The sequence below is a fragment of the Physella acuta genome, unplaced genomic scaffold, assembly GCF_028476545.2.
Source record: "Physella acuta isolate Inbredline_101_S28 unplaced genomic scaffold, ASM2847654v3 ptg001447l, whole genome shotgun sequence".
In the NCBI taxonomy this organism is placed as follows: Eukaryota; Metazoa; Mollusca; class Gastropoda; family Physidae; genus Physella; species Physella acuta.
Genome location: NW_026732962.1, coordinates 259,756 through 274,387, shown reverse-complemented (window position 1 = coordinate 274,387; position 14,632 = coordinate 259,756). Strand labels below are relative to the sequence as shown.

General features: G+C 35.1%; 1 long non-coding RNA gene across 1 annotated transcript; it reads left to right on the top strand.

Moving 5' to 3' along the window:
* The first annotated feature begins 10,636 nt into the window (after nt 1-10,636).
* LOC131927920 (uncharacterized) lies at nt 10,637-11,906 on the top strand. The gene is made up of 3 exons (XR_009383716.1): nt 10,637-10,715; nt 11,468-11,578; nt 11,826-11,906. It is a non-coding gene; the product is annotated as an uncharacterized LOC131927920 (long non-coding RNA).
* Nucleotides 11,907-14,632: the final 2,726 nt, after the last annotated feature.

Below are 14,632 nucleotides of genomic sequence, written 5' to 3'. Positions count from 1 at the left end.
ATATATATATATATATATATATATATATATATATTTATATATATATATATATATATATATATATATATAATTTTTATACTTTGTCATTCTTTATTATGTATTTAATTTTAAAAAATAATTGAGACAAGTAATTGCTTTTTAATTTGTTTAGTGCAAATCTATTAAAATTTGCTTAAGAGCACTCATAGTTGATTATTTAAAAAAAGGAAATAAATTATGGAAGTGGTATAAACGTATGCCTATCTTTCACACTACAACTCATCTATATATAAATATATTTTCTTTTACTCAACAGAGTGCGTTAGTTACTGTAGAAAATCATTACTGTAATAGATCTGGATTTTGTTTTACAAATCCGCTAATTTTCAAAAGAATTTTGCCGACCACAGCGAAAGTTTGATTGTAGGAGAAAGAGGACTGGTGTCTTTAGATTAAAGGTAATCCAACTGCAGTTACAGTAATCTTTTTTACAAAACAACAATAAAGTCAAAAATGCAATAATTTTATTGATTATGTTCAATTGTGCCCCCCCCCCCCCCCCCGCATTATATAACGTGTCATGACAACTGGTCAAAAAATAGGATGTGTAATCGTACTGTCACATGACTGAGTTCATTGTGTCTAGATCTGGTTTGATTGGCTGATCGGGTTGAATAGCTTTATCAGAACTTGACGGGACAGACAGTGGCGTAGCGAGGTCGGGTGTCACCCGGTGCGGCACTTAATGGTGTCACCCCCCAGAGGAGTAGCGACCCTTCCCGGAGACAAACTTTCAAGTTTTCGATTTGCACCCCCCCCCTCAAACTTTCGATTTGCACCCCCCCCCCCTTCAAACTTCCGATTTGCACCCTCCCCTCAAGTTTTTCTCTATATATTTTGCTATTTTTTGCCTTGGTGTCACCCCCCTAAATGGTGTCACCCGGTGCGGTCCGCACCCCCCGCCCCCCCCTCGCTACGCCCCTGGGGACAGAAGTCAATGAACATATTTCTCTTATTAAACAAGAGCATGGGACATGTTTTTATATTTAAACAAGTTTTTGTGACTGGTTGATAAAACATTTAACAATAAAGTAACACGTTTCCAAAAAGGGTTTAAGGTATATAGTTAATTAAGTGTATTGATGCAACACCACAAGGTTTGAGTCAGTGGCGTAGCTAGGATTTTTGGGCCCCTTTATCAGCCGTTAGGCTGAGTGAAACGAATAAATCAAATGCTTCTTCCGATGTAGGGTTTTAAACAATATAAATATTCTGTACATTTTATACATCGTAGTTGTTTATTTATGTTATATTATTATGTAAGGCTACAACTCCGTAGTTTTGTAAAAATGTTACAGGCTTACAGTTAATTTGTTTTTGTTTTTCAACGACCCAAACAGTGTAGGGTCACAACACGGGGGCAGAGGTGCGGCTAACAACATTAAGGCGTGACACTATGACGAAACATTGTAAAATTTACTTAAAAAATTATGTTGTATACAGCTAAAATAATAAAATTAAGTCAAAGAGTGGTGACACCCCACCGAAAATGCAAATTTGTTGGGGAAGATAGAGTTACATCTTTAGTAAACGCGTTAGGGAACACCCGACCTTGTGACGCCACTATAACTTTTTTTTTAAATGCTCAAAATTTATTCTGATCTGTTTTTCTCATGCTTTTAATTTTGAAAAAATGATTAATAAATTCCTTGAGATCTTTTTTAGCTTTTTCTGTATGTTAAATAAATAGGATAGCTACAGACCCAATGGGCATATCTACAATTTGTTTGATAACAAATTAACAGCATCATAATGAACAAATACTGAAATTTAAACACTCCATCATATATGTACTTGCTGATCACAGTGCAATCTTAAAGAATGTTTATCCATCCGCGTTGCTGCGATTTAGTCCCGAAAACCGGTGTTATAAAACAATTTGTAAGGGTTTCAACAACGCGTTTCCAATGAAGTATTTGTAGTCGTGTGACCTTGTTGCTGGGGCGCGGGTTCGTCCAAACTACCGGTCAGACGCCCTTGCGCGTGTTGATTGAAAGCATTGAGTGCACGTTAATCATTCTCCGTTATAGTAGTGTTGAACACCTTACAGTGACCGTCTAATGGTGTCACGGGAGTGACGTGTTACACTACCATAGGTAGCCGGGTGCCACCCCAGTTCAGTTTAATCATCGAACTTAGAGACCGACCGTGGGGTGCTCCTGTATTTGGTGTCGTCCGTAAGCCGGGGTCGCCGAAGCCCGCACCTGTTTCAGTTTGGTCGTTGAATTAAAGGTACCCCTTCAGGACGCATAACCAACGGATCCCTTGCACTCATATAGCCGCTGGTTATATCGGGGCGAAAACCCTTTACTACTGCTGATGCGCTACAGGACAACTCATATTCGATTTAGTTATCGATTTTACTAGCCCTCCGTATCCTTAGTGAATGGCGCTCATTAAACGAATATAGGCGCTGTAGAGTTCACGGAGGATGCCAGGGCGCACTAGGTTACGCGACCGACGGGGCGCCGGCTGATGCACCTGTGCAAATTTGATCGCTGCGCCGGACATTCAGATTAACGGACCCCAGGTGCAAAAATAGCCGCTTGGAAACTAAGTGGCAAACAGCACCGCCTTACTGCCTGGGCGCCGCCATAAAAAATAATACTAGAAACCTTCACCAGAGTTTCTTTCAGGCACGTTTCTAGAAAAATGTCTGGCGAAAAACACTGCCTGTAGTATTCTCAACAACTTCCCAAATTATTTTGGCGATTGGATGAAAACCAAAAACGTATAGAGTTAGTAGCGCCATATGAGCCCTGTTCGACCCCCCCCCCCCCCCATACACACAAACTGAATGCCAAAGCCTGTACAGTAAAAAGGGACTGGGGGCCTTTTTTTAACTTTAAATTATTTCTACAGTAGAAAAGAAACTGGATTTCCTTTTTCTTTTTTTCCTTTTAAAATTATTTACTTAAAACAAATATCAAAATTCCAATATAAAAGGGGGCCCCTATTTGCCTTGGGTCCCTATGTCACTGGCTTGAGTTACATAGTTAAGTGTCTTCATGCATTACCACAAAGTTCAGCTTTTTAATTTTGTCTTAGGTCACGATTTTGGTAAAATGTTGGTCTAATGTCATGTGTTACGACATCTGGTAAATTGTTGATCTAATGCCATGTGTTATGACATCTGGTAAAATGTTGGTCTAAAGTCATGTGTTATGACATCTGGTAAAATGTTGATCTAATGCCATGTGTTATGACAGCTCGTAAAATGTTGGTCTCATGTCATGTGTTATGACAACTGGTAAAATGTTGATCTAATGCCATGTGTTATGACAACTAGTAAATGTTGGTCTCATGTCATGTGTTATGACATCTGGTAAAATGTTGATCTAATGCCATGTGTTATGACAACTGGTAAATGTTGGTCTCATGTCATGTGTTATGACATCTGGTAAAATGTTGATCTAATGCCATGTGTTATGACAACTGGTAAAATGTTGGTCTCATGTCATGTGTTATGACATCTGGTAAAATGTTGATCTAATGCCATGTGTTATGACAACTGGTAAATGTTGGTCTCATGTCATGTGTTATGACATCTGGTAAAATGTTGATCTAATGCCATGTGTTATGACAACTGGTAAAATGTTGGTCTCATGTCATGTGTTTAACAACTGGTAAAATGTTGGTGTAATGTCATTAACTGGTAAAAAAATATTCGCCATAATTGTACTCTTTTTAATTAAACAAAAATCTATACCCAGAGTTGATTAACTTTATTTCGGGCGCGTTTTGACCACAAGTTAAGACAAGAAGAAATAAATCAATGTTGTAATTAAATATTTTTTAATCAAAGGCTTACCAGATACGTGACGTCATAATATCCACAGTTCGTATCTCTGTGTTAATCAATCGTTTAATCAAGTATAACGCCACAGTTTTTCTATAGCCGCGGTATTTTATTACAATGGTTGGTTCACACACAAAGCCACAGGGTTCTATGACAAATGATCTGACGGTAACAGCGAGGCTAATGTCATGTAAGCGTTGATTCAAAAACTTAAGATCACGTGACGCGACAACAACGTAATAGATAAAACAATGCCAGACCACATAGAACAGGTCCTTACTGGCGTTAATATAAACAGTTTGTCGTGCATGATTCATTTTAAAACAAACAAGTCCTGAACATGTTTCAACGTGTCTTTTTAAAGGTGAATTTTATTACCCGTTGCAAGTATCTAATATTTTTTATAATAAAAACCCAACAACAAAGCAGCTACTCTCATTTGCACTATCCTACAGTGCGTTCACATGTTGAACACTGACGACTACACGTTCTATGATAACTTAATAAAGTATTTACATACAATGACGTATGTCATAAGTTATTTCATCAGGTGTAAGACATGCTTTAACGCGATATTGTGCAGCTCCTCATATAGATTATGTATGTTATAAGCTTCAACACAGTATACAAAAGGTATAAAGTTAATAACACGATATAGTACAGGTCCTTATATAGATTGTACATGTTATTAGCTTCAACACAAGACACAAGAGGTATAAAGTCAATAATATATATTGTACAGGTCATCGTATGGATCATTATGTTATAAGCTTCAACACAAGAATCCAGAGGTATAAAGTTAATACCACTATACAGTCCAAGTCCTCTTATAGAGCATTTATTTTATAGGCTTCAACACAAGATACAAGAGATAGAAAGTCTATAACAACATGATGTTGTACTAGAGCCTGTAATAAACATGTATTTTATATGTTGCAGTACAAGAATACAGCAATATCATTTCTTTCAATCATTATATTGTGTAGTCCAAATATGTAGTTCGTGTTTTAAAAGCAACAAGCACGTTTTATCTTGTTTGTTACCTCCAACATGTTAGGTTAAAGTCTGCTGTATTTATAGACATATTTGTAGACGACGTCGCTGCATTACGCAATAACAGAAACAGGAAGCTACGGTTCATTGGTTTCATATGGGGTTGTATGATTGTTGAAAATAAAGTAGTTAGGTCGTGTTTTGAGACGTCAAGAAAATCAATAATTGTTTCTGTCCCATAACCTGTGAAATTTGAGATAAGGAATCGTATCTGTTCCATAACTTCTGTAAATTGAGTTCAGTAATTGTATCTGTCCCATAACCTGCGTGAATTGAGATAAGGAATTGTATCAGTCACATAATGAGAATCAAAAATAACCAGGAGGCCCCCGTGACAATAGACGGCAGACATGTATATGATGTGGAGGAGTTTGTCTATTTTGGCAGCAAGATCATCACACTTGGAAGCACAAAGTAAAACGTGCGTGCTAGAATTAATAGATTAAGTTTTTGAATCAACGCTTACATGACATTAGCCTCGCTGTTACCGTCATATCATTTGACATAGAACCCTGTGGCTTTGTGTGCGAACCAACCATTGTAAACTCTGGCGTTATACTTATTAAACGATTGATTAACACAGAGATACGAACTATGGATATTATGACGTCACGTATCTGGTAAACCTTTGATTTAAATAATATTCAATTACAACATTTATTTATTTCTTCTTGTCTTAACTTGTGATCAAAACGCGCCCAAAATAAAGTAAGTCAGCTCTGGGTATAGATTGTTGTTTAATTAAAGAGAGTACACTCATGGCAGATATTGTTTTACCAGTTGATGACATAACATCAACATTTTACCAGTTGTCATAACACATGACATTAAACAATTTACCAGTTGTCATAACGCATGACATTAGATCAACATTTTACCAAAATCGTGACCTATGACAAAATTAAAAAGCTGAACTTTGTTGTATTGCATGAAGACACTTAACTATATAACTCAAGCCAGTGGCGAAGCTACCGTAAAGCTAGCGTAAGCAAGGCATAGGGGCCCAAGGCAAATAGGAGCCCCCTTTCCGCGTGAACAAAATCTAAAACTTTTATATTGGAATTGTAATATTTGTTTTAAGTAAATAATTTTAAAAAGAAAAAAGGAAATCCAGTTTCTTTTCTAATGTAGAAATAATTTAAAGTTCCAAAAAGGCCCCCAGTCCTTTCTTACTGTACATGCATTGGCATTCAGTGTGTGTGTGTGGGGGGGGGGGGGGGTCGCACAGGGCCCATATGGCGCTACTAATCATATAAGTTTGTAAGTTTGTTTTTTGTTTTCATCCAATCGGCGAGATAATTTGGGAAGTTGTTGAAAATACTACAGGTAGTGTTTTTTGCCAGACATATTTTCTGAAAAAGTGCTTGAAAGAAACTCTGGTGAAGGTTTCTAGCATTATTTTTTTTATGGTGGCGCCCAGGCAGTAAGGAGGTGCTGTTTGCCACTTAGTTTCCCAGCGGCTATTTTTGAACCTGGGGTCCGTTAATTTGAATTTAAACCAGTCACAAAAACGTGTTTAAATATAAATACATGAACCATGCGCTTGTTTAATAAGAGAAATATGTTCATTGACTTCTGTCCCGTCAAGTTCGGATAGATCTGTACAACCCGATCAGCCAATCAAACCAGATCTAGACACAATGAACTCAGTCATGTGACATTATGATTACACAACCTATTGTTTGACCAGTTGTCATGACACGTTATCTAATGCGAGGGGGGGGCACAATCGAACATAATCAATTTTTTTATAGTTGAAAAAAAATTATTGCATTAGGAGCCATCTCTCCGCGCGTAGGTCTCAAGATGAACAAAGACAGACAGAAGTAATGAGAATTAACAATAACCAGGAGGCTCCAGTGACAATAGACGGAAGACAGGTAAATGATGTGCATGAGTTCGTCTACCTTGGCAGCAAGATCAGCAAAACGGGAGGCACAGAAGAGGACATACGCGCTAGAGTAAATAGAGCCCGATGCGCTTTCACAGTCCTGCGACTCATATGGAAAAGTTCGGCCATCTCCATTACCATTAAAATTAGGATATGTAACTCTAATGTCAAGGCAGTTCTGATGTAATGAGCAGAGACATGGAGAGTCTCCAAGGCAAGCACAGCAAAGATACAGACCTTCATGAATAGATGCCTTAGATAGATATTGAAACTGAGATGGCAGGACAAAATGCCGAACATAGAACGATGTAGGAAAGCTAGGCAGGAGCCTATAGGTGTGCAAATAAGAAGGAGGAAATGGCGCTGGGTGGGTCACACACTGCGAAAGGCTCACCCAAATGTTACACGCCAAGCGCTTAAGTTGAACCCCCAGGAAAGCGGAAAAGAGGGCGCCCAAGACAGACCTGGAGGCGGAGTCTTCTTGAAGAACTGAAGCCAACAGCGATGTCTTGGAAGATGTCAAAATTAATAGCCGGGGATAGGAAGAAATGGAAGGAAATGGTGGAGGCCCTATGGTTCATAAGGAGCAAAGAGGACTAAGTCAAGTAAGTCAAGCACCCCTATTATACAAGGCGACTTTTTAATGTGTATTTATGTGGAAAGTCCAAAGATCAAATATGTGTTAGAGCAGCCCTTAGAATGTTCAAACTGTGATTCCGTTTCATCTTGTCTCAGCACGACTAGGATTGGTGCTGAGATATAACTCAACATATCTAGACATCGGTAGTCCCCCAACCACCAACATAATGATGCTTTAACAAATATGAATAATAAACTATCCGAACAATAATTCAAAATTAAGTTCTTGAAACTGATTTTAAAGTAAGGTATAATTTACTTAAACATATCGGAAATACACTTTTCTTCTCAGAAAATCCTCTTTAGCAAGTACACAGAACTACTATTTTCCCTTATGCAAACAAACTTCAGCGTCAATTTTATCTGTGCATATGTTTAGTTCTAACACAGCCCACTAAAATCACGTGTGAACATACAATCTTAAACATATCAATTAATATATATATATATATATATATATATATATATATATATATATATATATATATATATATATATATATATATATATATATATATATATATATAACTAATATATATATATATATATATATATATATATATATATATATATATATATATATATATATATATATGTATATACATATAACTAATATATATAGTTCAATCCTGTATGTTTGTAAGTAAAATATTTGTCGAGGATACTGCAATAGATTTAAGTGTTAGATTATTATCGTGCTCATGGTCTAAATTTATGAGTTAAAAAATTACTAGTGAAAGTCTTTAAAAACAATTTTCATTGTATATACTTAGAAAAATAATTGTCAATTACGAACATTACATAAAATTTAAAAAAAAAAAGTGTATCAAAGTTTATAAAATTTCTAAAATTGTGTCTGAAATATATTTGCATTTTGTCCTTTAGTTCTCATAACGTCCCTTGATTTGGAAAACACAGTTACTTTCCATTAAAAAAAATAAAACATTAAATCGTGGGAAGAAAGAATTTACTTTTTATTACTTTGTTTTGGTGTTAAGAAAAAAAATAATTACATAATTAGCGGGGATTGATTAAGTGCAATGTCGTTGGTATTTTTAATACTGCCTTTTATTTATTCTATACACTGAACATACTGTTTACTAATTATTTTTTTTGAATCCATAACATTTAATAATCCAGGTCCTACAAATCCTGTATGTTTATTTCTTTCCATTTACGGATAAGCTTGGAGTATTATAATTATAATTTTGTTCACTAAATTGAAACAGGCGCGTCCACCGGCGCCCCTGCACGTTTCGATTTGGCGCCCTGGGCTATCATGTGAGCGCTATGCTGCATAATTTTGTTTTAAACAGTGCGTTAGACTATGGATAAGAAAGGTTACTATAGTATTTAAGTTAATCAAATCCGGGCGTCCTCCGGCACCCCGACAGGGTGCTATTTGGCGCCCCGGGCCTTCCCGTGTACGCTATGGTACCTACGTTCGCGTAAGTAAGTTCAAAAGACTATGAATAAGTCGGATACTATAGTCGTTTTCTATGTTGAATTAGGTGGTTACGCCGCCCGTCGTCATGGTGCGATTTGTCGCCCCGGGATAGACTGTGGACACTTTGAGTTTATATTTGCGTTTGTGTTTTCTTTGTGTTTGGGTTTGCGTTTGTGGTTGTGTTTGGATTTGGATTTGTTTTCGTTTGCTTTTTATCTTTGCGTTTGTGTTTTCGTTTGATTTTTCTTTGCGTTTGTGTTTTCTTTGTGTTTGCAATTGTTTTTGTGTTTTCGTTTGTGTTTGTATTTGTGTTTGTGTTATGTTTGCGTTGTTTTTTTGTGTGTTTTAGTTTCGTTTGGTTGTGGTTGGGTTTGTGTTTGCGTTTGGATTTGTTTTCGTTTGCTTTTTTGTTTGCGTTAGTGTTTGTGTTTTCTTTGTGTTTGTGGTTGGGTGTGTCTTTGTCTTTGCGTTTATTTTTGTGTTTTCGTTTGTGTTTGTTTTGTGTTAGTGTTATGTTTGCTTTTTTTGTGTGTTTTGGTTGGTTGTGGTTAGGGTGGGCAATGCCGGGTAAATGCTGATTACTAAACACACAAGTTATGGTCCTTTACAGATACGCTATTCAGAGATGCCAGTGCAGGGCCTGGAAGGGGCGGCTAATATATATATATATATATATATATATATATATATATATATATATATATATATATATATATATATATATATATATATATATATATATATATATATATATATATATTGTTTGAATGTGGTTTAAGCCGAATCACACTTTGATTTTATGTCAACTTGCTGTATCATGTTTGTTAACCTGTAGGTTTCACATCACTGACGTCACACCTTTTGTTAATTATTGTCGTAAACCTGGGTTATGTCTAGTCAAGATCTTGATGAAAAAACTCAATACGCAATGTATTACCAGTAGAAAGACACGCTGAAGGTAAATGTGTACACTTACAACATAGACAGTTATCAGCCTCAAAATAAACAAAATAAACCGTGAGTGATCTCGCCTAAACGTTTTTGAATATTCTTATATGAAACAACAGGGGAAGGCAACTCGGGTATATTGACATGATTTTTAATCCATTTTAAATACTTAAACTTTTTAAAATAGAATAAAATCTTGTAGAAAAAAGAATTACATTCCAAGTGAACGCCACATTAAATGTGCATAGTTGTGCGGAATATTATTAGTACTTTATAAATTCACAGGCGGTTTTTGAGGAATCGGAAATAGCGAAACCTACTACTAACGTTAAACAGAAATTACTCAAAATTTGATAGATCTTTTACTTACATGTGAACTTTTATTTATCTATCTGAAATAGTACTCAAGTTATAGGCTTCTTAAAAATTTAAACTAGAAAAAGTTCCACTTTCGGGTTATCGAAAATCGCTTAAAAATTGATACGGGTCTATGATTTTGATATAATATTTACACATGAATTTTCATCAACCTAGCTGTGTTTACACACACACACACACACGCACACACACACACACACGCACACACATATACATACATACATATATATATATATATATATATATATATATATATATATATATATATATATATATATATATATATATATATATATATATATATACACACACATAGATATAGGCGATATTACAAGAATATGTTTTACCGACTCAGAGAGGTGTAAAATATGATCTTGTAAAACCAATCAAGCGTGATGTGTAAAGAAATAAAATCCAGTGTCTGTTATAAAACACTTGAAAAACTTCTTGTTCATGTCACATATCACTTCCTTACATAACTGGTGCGTGTGCTGTTTGGGATTCAATGTCAATTTAATTAGGTAATTATTTTGGCCTTTACTAATTTTTTTTTGGATCTTGATTAATTTTATCTACAAATATTATTAAGTCGTTCCATTTAAGAAAAGAATTTCTCTAAATAAAATTTACAGTAAGTCAATGTATCTCACAATACTGCTGGTATTAGAGGTAGCCTTGCATCAATTCGTTTTGATAATCGGTACTCTAGTTACTCTAATTACTATTTACATATGTGCAAAAGAATATCTTAAATTTTATTACATTTGACGGTATTTTAAATTAATCGATATTGAGACATAACAATTGTTGACGATTCTTAAAATATCGATTGAGTAATTTATGTATTTTCCCGCCGTTCTAAGGCTATGCGTAAATTTATATTAATAGGGAACAATTAAGTTCTATTAACATTCTCATATATATAAGATAAAATCAATAGTATATATTTGCAATATTTATTTGTCAAAATACATTAAGTATTTATACTTGCTATTTATTCAAATTTTCTAGTCGATTTGAAGTATCGGGATCGTAAATAGTTTTTATCATTTATCTTTTATTATTTTAATTTATAAGTTAATTAGAAATAAATTCAGTATGCAGATAGATATACTTATCATTATAATACATATTAACATAATTATTATGGCCGGTAGAGATCTGTCACATCAAGTTACAGGTAAATTTAATTATCCATACAGTTTAATACATCCATGTTTTAGTGCTGATTTAGACATTGTGTTAAACCTTTGTTTTGTGGTTTATTTAATAGAAATCAACTTGGATAGTCTAGATGACCACAACAGTATGGCCAGTGGAGAGGATAATCTAGATGACCTTGACAGTATGGCCAGTAAATTAGACATTTCAACATATTTCACAGGTAATGTCCAGTTGTTTGGAAATATATTAAAAGGGTATCTACCTGCACGCTTAAATGTTTTGTGCTGATGAAGACCTAATGTTAGAACATTTTTTGTTTGAAGTATTTACTGGATAATTATCTTAAGATGGTGATGGTTAAGATGGTTGTGACAGTTGGATGTTGTAGATAGTTTTCATATTTTATGTTTGTCCAAGTTTAACAGCTAATGTTTACAGTAACATTATTGTTTTGTTTACCTGTACAGGTACACATGAAGTACAAGAATGCCTTGAAGGTCAAGGTGAGGCAGATCTACACACACACCTATTAAACTGCGAGAAAAATCCTGGCCATACAAATTTTATACCTGTAAATCAGTTAAGTCTTGAACATTTTCCTCATGGTTACCAAGACAAAGACCTGTATGACCTCACTAAAGCAATTACTGACCTAACTGTCAGGATAGTTGTGATGTTGACCAGTCCAGACAGACCAGAGTTTGTACCAGGCACTAAAGATCCATATCCTTGCTACAACAACAGGGGACAGAACTCACTGAAGACAGGGACTGGAAGGGTGTTGGGGGTGACCAAGTACACAGAGGGAATGGACGGCTACAGAACTTGTCCATGTCCTGAGTGTGGCCTCTCTGAAACACCCAGCAAAGTGTGGTGGGAGGTTAGTGTGGTGACAGCCACACATGTAGTTTTTGATTCAAGCGAGGCGAGACAGTCCAGCTGTAGGTTGTGGTTTGATGATGATCAAAGTCCAGTGGTGAAAATTTATGGGTGGAAGGTAGATGATTGGTCACACACTAAGGACGACTGGTGTCTGTTGTATTGTGCGACACATGACGTAGAAGTAAATGATAAACTAGAGGAGATGGTGAGGCAGTTTGATGATCAACATGGTAAAGTAAGTGACACAAATACGTATTATAGATTGGTGGACAAGCTGATCATTATAGTGTCACATCCTCATGGCTGTTCTAAGCAGGTCTCTGTAGGTCACTGGGTGGACAGGCAGAAGGCGGGGAAGTATGAGACTAGGTACACGTATACAACGTGTACCTGCCCAGGAAGCAGTGGGGCTCTGGTCTACAGACTGGGGTGCCACTGGATGTCTCTTCATCCCCACAGTGGAGCTAAGTCTGATGGATTAAATTATAGTGGGGAGTGGATAGAGTGAGATATGTAGTTGCATGCACTTGTATAAAATGTAATCAAACATGACGTTTGTTAGTTGTCTGCTCAATATTATGTTGTACAATTTAATTGATCTTTTAAAGAACATTTTAATTAATTTTTTCGTTATTTTTATCAGAACAATTTTGGAGATGCTTGTTTGGGAGTGAAGAAAAAAATGTGTCACAAATTTCTTTTAAATATAATCTTAAATAAACAATTTTATAGCAACTTGTTTTTGGACGTGCGATTTACCAGACGCAATACGCAAAATGGCGAGGCGGTAAACTGCGAGAAGAAAATGCGAGACATACCTGCGACTATATATATATATATATATATATATATATATATATATATATATATATATATATATATATAATATATATATATATATATATAAATAAATAAATAAATATATATATATATATATATATATATATATATATATATATATATATATATATATATATATATTCGGGGGTCATCCATATATGGCATCACGCCTGTCAATTTTCGTCACAAAAACATACCAGACCCCACATTAAAAAAGAGGTCATACCTATTTAGGCTCAGCATGGTCCTGACCACTCTATTCATTCATATGCTGAGGTCCCAAAAAAAGGTCGATTCCGACCCCCGTCCCCCCCGTCCCCCCACGAAAATTTCAAGTGCTCCCCCGGAAAAAAAAAGTCTGGAAGAAACACTGGTCACGGCTAGTACTAGGTTGTGGTTAAGTTAGTTGAATAGTTCGTTTTGTGTCGATCATTTTTTGTGTGGTCAAAAGCAACAATTTTTACTTTCTCGTATATACGAAGTATAGAGAAAGTCTTGTAATCGTGCAAAAAAAAAATTGAGATTTTTACAAATCTCGACGTTTTACACCTCACTGATACGGAAAAACATAATTTTGAAATCTTGTTCGTATGTCTGTGTGTCTGTGTGTGTGTGTTTGTAAACACGATTCCTTGTGTACCGTTACAGCTAGGTTGCTGAAATTTCATATATATGTATTTTATCAAAATCGTAGATCCGTATAAACTTTTGAGCGATTTCCGATAATCGGAAGTGGTACTTTTTCTACTTTGAATTCTTCAAAAGCCTATAACTTGAGTACTATTTCAGATAGATACATGAAATTTTACATGTAAGTAAAAGATCTAATTCTCTACCTTCTGTCAAATTTTGAGTAATTTTCGTTGACAGGAAGTACAATTTACGCTATTTCCGATTTCTCAAAAAACGCATGTAAATTTATAAAGTACTAATAATATTGCGCACTATAATGCACATTTTTTTTGTGTTCGCTTGGTGCGCAATTATTTTTTTCTATGAGATTCTATTCTATTTTTAAAAGTTTAAGTAATTAAAAATCATGTCTATATTCCAAGTTATATAAGAATATTCGAGAAAGTTTAGGGGAGATCACTCCCGGTTTATTAAGTCTACTACTATTGAGACGTTTTAACAAATGTATACGCTCGTTACTTAACGGCTAGGCATGCTGTTGGGCTTCGCTTAGGTTTTCAAAAAAAAAAAAATGAGAATTTGAATGCTTAATTAAGAAGGGAGTGGCTGTTATGTGTAGTGATATCGTTTAAACAGAAACGCTAATTTTAGAGAAATTGTTGTTCTTGTTGTTTGTTACAGCGAACGTGTGGCTACATTTACATAAATAAAAGATACAATAATTGACATTTTGAAATCTAATATTTTCTTTTTTTTAATCCAAAGAAAGGTTGGTATGTTTGTTTGAATGTTTAGTACCGACTAGTGCAGCTATCATGTGGTGTGGGAATACATTGGAGTTTTAGAGGTCAAAAATTGGTTAACAGTGTTCTCATAAAAGAGTGAAAAAAGGCAACACGTGTTATTAAAGTTAACCAAA